Source organism: Grammomys surdaster, unplaced genomic scaffold, assembly GCF_004785775.1.
Source record: "Grammomys surdaster isolate TR1022 unplaced genomic scaffold, NIH_TR_1.0 264, whole genome shotgun sequence".
NCBI lineage: Eukaryota > Metazoa > Chordata > Mammalia > Rodentia > Muridae > Grammomys > Grammomys surdaster.
In genome coordinates, this window is record NW_021604705.1 from 1,779,389 (window position 1) to 1,785,840 (window position 6,452).

The 6,452-nt window shown below is 41.8% G+C and overlaps 1 pseudogene; it reads right to left on the minus strand.

Annotated features, from left to right (window-relative positions):
• Positions 1 to 1,470: 1,470 nt before the first annotated feature.
• On the minus strand, positions 1,471 to 2,911 carry LOC114628128 (annotated as a pseudogene).
• Between the last annotated feature and the right edge of the window lie 3,541 nt (positions 2,912 to 6,452).

The window sequence follows — 6,452 nt, forward strand, 5'->3', positions numbered from 1 at the left end:
TGGATGAAGGTTAAGATACCATTCACCTGTATGTTGAGATGATTAAAATATAAATGTTTGTGTAGTTTACATGATTTAAAAAAAAACAAATTTTTTAAAGTATCAAATGAGAGTTCTGGAGACATGCTCAGTGGTTAAAAGTATTTGCCATTCTTGAAAGGATAATCGTTTAGTTACAAGCACCCATATGGTGGCTTACATCTACATGTAACTTCAGTTTAAGGGGATCTGGGACCCTTTTCTGGCCTCTTAGGTACCAGACATGCATGCTGTACAATCACATGAGTGCAGGCAAAATAATAATGCAGGAAAAAATAAAACAAAATATTTTCATAGTTGTTTAAGTTTCTTTGAGTCTCTTCTTATGTTTCATTTGTACCAAAAAGAAAAAAAGAAAGAAAGAAATTACAAAGAGGTGTCACATTTTATAGCTGCATATAAGAAATATTTAATTAAATGTTCAAATATCTCTTTCATCTCTACTTCCTGCTTTTTGCAAGTGTGTGGACTGATCAGTAGAAACACAAATACTGCCCCTCTTACTCTCTTATTTAATCAAAAGTTTCCAAGCATTTCTCCATTTTATGTAACGTCTCCCTAACAAACATCATCCATCTAAAAGCAGGCAATTATTTTTACTAATTCTGGAATGTTGTGCAGAAACATATTGATTTAACATGTAGAAGTCAAAAGTCATAAAAAATACCTGTAAAGAACCTGAAAAGGTGAGGTGGGGGATGGAAGACCCAATCAACAATTTCTGTTTCATTGCACTTTGACCAGGTGAAAAAGCAAGGAGACTTTACTTGGGTGCCTCTATTACATTGGGTGAAGTTTTAAAGCACGGCCTTGGTGAAAACTAATGTAGCAGTTGGTCTACCATGTGTCTCTCATTGACCTTGTACGGCACACGTCGGATGCACCCAGCATATCTTTAATAAAGAATGCTTCACATGAGTGTGCTTTCTTACCTTTGAATGTTTATGACCTTAGAAGGCACTCAAGCTTCCCCTCTGTGCTTAATGTGTCACGAGAATCTATTTCCAATCATCCTGTAGATAGGTTTGTTGTGACTTTCAATTACCTCCGTGCATGTACTTCCTTCCTGTTCTCACGCTATTAGCCAGGATATACATTTTGCTAGTAATAGCTAGGTTACTTCATGGAAGGCTTTTTTTTTTAATTCGATGCATTTTGCTTTAATTCCGCGGTTCAAATATCATCCTCACACACACTCACACATCTAAGCTTTAAAGTCACAAATTTTAAAGTGCACACAATTTTTTTTTCTCCTGCACTGCGGTAACCCCAGCTTGCATGCTGCAGAAAGAGTGCACTTCGATGCACCCTGGCCAGATTCCCAGGGCTCCAGGGCCAAGTGTGCTGCTGAACAGTTTCTGTGTGGGATGAGGACGCATCCCTCAGAGTGCACACACCCCCTCATGGCTGACTGTTGTTTATTGTTGATGATCAGACTTTTTTTTTTTTGGACAGAACCTCCCAACAGCTGGACAGATGGGCGTCAATCTTGAGTTCTTGTTCCTTCAGAGTCTGACTCCCAGAGAGCACTGCTGGAGGATAAGGCAGATGACGCAGGCTGTGAGGATGCTGTCCATGGGCAGGCAGAGATCAGAAGCCTGGAGTCGGGTCACAGGCTGGATGCCCCTCACTGGAGCCTAGAGCAGCATCCTGTCCTCTCTAGGTCAAGGTCTTGCAGCAGAGGAGCACATGCCCCTGACTCTGGAGCCTCCTGACCAAGTGCTTGGTGTTCACAAGACGACACATCTAGGACTCTGACGATAAATCCCAGGTGGACACCATGATCAAACCAGGGTACTCAAAGCAAGGGAAATCCATCCAGGACTCTGCCTCTTCTCCCAGAAGGTCCCAGCCCTTTAAGTTTGAACCAGCCACATTCCTTGTTGGGTCTGTTGGGTCCAGGATCACGGGCCTTCTGTCTTTTTGGATCTGTCTGTTCAGGTAGTCAGAGACCTCTTGAGGATGAAAGCCATAATACCATGTCCAGTAGATTCAAAGAAACTTGTAATCGCCAACCAGTTTTAAGATGGTCCGGAATCTCTTGGCTGTGGCTGTTTCATGATAATCTTCTTTCGAATTTTCCCAGACATAGACATTGATCAGCTCCAGGGCGTACTGTGGGAGCAGTGGGTTCCCCAGCTTCTCCTTACACAGTTGATACCAGTGCTTGACAAGACGGATGAGATTCTTCAGCTTGGGTGAATGATACTCCAGGAAGTTTTGCTGGAGAACAAGCAAATGGAGAATGGATAAAGCAGATGGAGAATTCACCCTCCTTTTCCAGGGTGGTGCCCTCATGGATAAGTTAGGTGTAGATTTGGTTGTATAATTGGGGTTCAGGGTGATTGTTGTCTCTCAGTTCATACAGGACATCATAGGCTGGTTGCACATCAAATTCCATCTCCTGCTGAAGCTCAGGGGAGCTCAGCTTGAAGCTCAGAGACCTGGAGTTGGGCTGTTCTGAGCTCTGGATCTCAAACTTCACTTTAAATTGTTTCTCTTGTTGCAACTGGCACAGGTGTTTCAGAATTTCCTCAAGTAACTCTCCATGCCATTTTAACTGATCGTCAAAGCTGGTGAGATTGTTAAAGAACACCACCATGTTGGCCTCTGAACTGCCCTTGAGCGCAGTGTGTTCGTCGTAGGAGCCGCCCATCACAACCCTGGAGACCCACACAGGGTGGGCGGCACCTTGGAAGCATCTCTCCTTCAGAAAAGCCCTTATGACGTCAATGTCTGCTCTGACCTCAGTAAGAAATGTAGAGTCAGGAAGAAGCTGATCCTCTATGAACTTGACCATCTCCCAAGGCAAAATGATGCCGAGATCCACAGAAGTGCTGCTTTCATCTGTGCTGCTTTCATCCGTTGCCATCCTGAGGCCAGGAAACAGTTAGACTGTGTGCTAACTGCAGCCTTGTGGAAGGCTTATTTAAAAAAATCTAACTTTAGGCTTTTTATTCAGTCATTGAATATTGCCTTTAACATCTTGGGCTTAATTCTCATTCTTGAAATCTCCCTCATTCAAGCACAACACTTAGCACCTTCCTCATCCCTCAAGTAACTGATTACCGGAGAAGCCCAATACATCTAAAATAAAAGGCTAACTATTCTAACACCTGTCACCGCACCTCATAATGGGATAATCTGGTAAAAACTAAAGATTATAAACTAAAACTAAACTTTAAACTATAAACTAAAATTTACTTTGTAATGTTAACTTAATCTAGCACCAAAATAAGCTTCTAGATGAATATAGAAAATAGAAGTTTCCAGGAAAGGAAGAAGTCAAGGCATCACCATTTGCAGATGAGGTGATAGTACACATAAAATGATAAGATGATAGTCACCCCAAAACTTCTACTAGAGAACACCTACAGCTAATAAATACCTTCAACAAGTGGTAGAATATAAAATTAACTCAAACAAATCAGTAGCCTTCCTTTACACAAATAATAAACAGGCTGAAAGAAACTAGGGAAACAACACTTTTCACAATAGCCACAAATAACATAAAATATCTTGGTGGAACTCTTACCAAGCAAGTGGAAGATCTGTACGAAAAGAACTTCAAATACCTGGAGAAAGAAATCAAAGATGATCTCAGAAGATGGAAAGATCTCCCATGCATATGGATTGGTAGGATTAATATAGTGAAAATGGCCATCTTACCAAATCAATCTACAGATTTAATGCAATCCTCATCAAAATTCCAACACAATTCTTCACAGACATTCAAAAAGCAATTCACAACTTCACATGATAAAAGAAAACATCCAGGATAGCTAAAACAATTTTCAGCAATAAAAGCTTCTGGGGGAGTCACCATCCCTGACCATAAACTGTACTACAAAGCAATAATGATAAAGACTACATGGTATTTGTACAGACACAGACAGGTTGATCAATGGAATAGAATCAAAGACCCAGAAATAAATCCATATACTTACTGACACTTGATCTTTGAAAAAGAAGCCAAAAACATACAGTGGAAAAAAGAAAGCATCTTCAGTAAATGGTGCCAATCTACCTGGCTCTCTGCATGTAGAAGAAGGAAAATAGATCCATATTTATCACCTTGTACAAAGCTCAAGTCCACGTGGATCAAGAACCTCAGCATAAAAGTAGATACACTGAATCTAATAAAAGAGAAAGTGGGAAAGAGCCTTGAACTCACTAACACAGGGGAAATATCCTGAACAGAACACCAATGGCTCAGGCTCTAAGATCAAGAATTGATAAATGGGACCTCATGAAACTGGAAAGCTTCTGTCTGGAAAAGGATACTATCAATAGAACAAATTGGTAACTTACAAATTGGGCAAAAAAAAAATCTTCACTAACCCTGTATTTAATGGCGGGCTAATATCCAAAATATACAAAGAACCAAAAAAGTTAATCTCCCAAAACACCAAATAACCCAATTTTAAAAGTGGTATACAGAGCTAAACAGAGAATTCACAACAGAAGAATATCAAATGGCCAAGATGCACATAAAGAAGTGTTCAAAGTCTCTAGTCATCAGGGAAATGCAAATCAAAACAACCTTGATATTCCACCTTACACCAGTGAGAATAGCTAAGATCAAAAACTCAAGTGACAGCACATGCTGGTGAGAATGTGGAAAAAGAGGAACATTATTCCATTGTTGGTAGGATTGCAAAATGGTACAACCACTCTGGAAATCAATCTACCAGTTCCTTGGAAAATTGGAAATAGTTCTATCTGAAGACACAGCTTATACCACTCTTGGGCATATACCCAAAAGATGCTCCACCATACCACAGGAACATGTGCTCCCCTATAACAACCTTATTTATAATAGCCAGAAGATGAAAACAACCCAGATGTTCCTCAAAGGAAGAATGGATACAGAAGATGTGGTACATTTACACAGTGGAAGACTATTCAGCTATTATAAATGAAGACACCATGAATTTTGCAGGCAAATGCATAGAACCAGTAAATATCATCCTGAGTGAAGTAACCCAGACCCAAAAGGACATGCATGGTGTGTACTCATTGATAAGTGAATATTAGCCAAAAAGTACAGAATACCTAGGATACAACACACAGACCTTAAGAAATTTAAGAAGCAGGAATGTCCAAGTAAGGATGCTTCAATCCCACTTAGAAGGGGGAACAAAATAATCACAGGAGGCAGATGGAGGGAGGAACCTGGAGTGGCGGGATAGAATCAAGTATGAGGAAGGAAAAAGAAGAGAAGCCCAGAGGGCCAGGAGAATGAAGGGAAATACGCAGCAGCCTGGGTGGGGGGACCCTTTAGAAAATACCAGATACCTGGGAGGTGAAAGACTCTCAGGACTCAATGGGGTGATCTTAGCCAAAATGCCTAACAGCAGGGAGAAGGAACTGGAAGAGTCCACCTCCAGTAGAAAGACAGGGTATCAAGTGGAGGGACAGGGTTACCAACCCAAAGTCAAAATTTCTGACCCAGAATCATTCCTGTCTAAAAGAACTGCAGATACAAAGATGGAGAAGAGACTGAAGGAAAAGGGGTCCAGTGACCAGCCCAAATTGGGATCCATCTAGTGGGGAAAGGGGGGACTAAGGCCTGACACTAGTACTGATGCTATGATGTGCTTACAGACAGGAGCCTAGCATGACTGTCCTCTGAGAGGCCCTACCAACACCTGAGTGAGACATAAGCAAATAAACCCAACCATTGAACTGAAGTCGGAGACCCCTACAGAGGAATTAGGGGAAGGTTTGAAGAAGCTGAAGGGGAAGGCAACCCCATGGGAAAACCAGCAGTCTCAACTAACCCAGACCCTGGGAGCTCCCAGGGACTCAGCCACCAACCAGGCAGCATACACAAGCTGGTCTGAGGGCCCCTGCATATATAGCAGAGAACTGCCTGGCCAGGCCTCAGTGAGAAAAGATGCACCTATCCCTCAAGAGACTTGAAGCACCAGGGAAGGGGGATGCCTACTGGGAAGAGGAATAGGGGGAGAACTTTATTGGAGGTAAGGGGGAAGAGGAATAGGATGAGGAGTTGTGGCAGGGAGGACCAGGAAGGGGGTCAATGCCTGAAAGGTAACTAAAAAATAATTATTTTAAAAAGAAAAAAAGAAAATGAAAGTTTCCAGTAATTCTGTGATTCTGGTGCATAACTCCTATACCAGAAGGACTTGAGAGAGGTAGTCAGATATACAGAAAATGTCAAGAACAACACAATGGTCCAGCCAATGCTGGCATACTCCTTTAATCCCAGCACACAGGAGGCAGAAGATGAGTTTGAGGCCAGTCTGGTCTATGTAGTGAGTTCCAGGACAGCCACAGATGCAAAGAAATCCTGTTTCGGGGAGAGAGAGACAGAGAGAGAGAGAGAGAGAGAGAGAGAGAGAGAGAGAGAGAGAATAAGAGAGAGAGAATAAGAGAGAGAGAATAAGAGA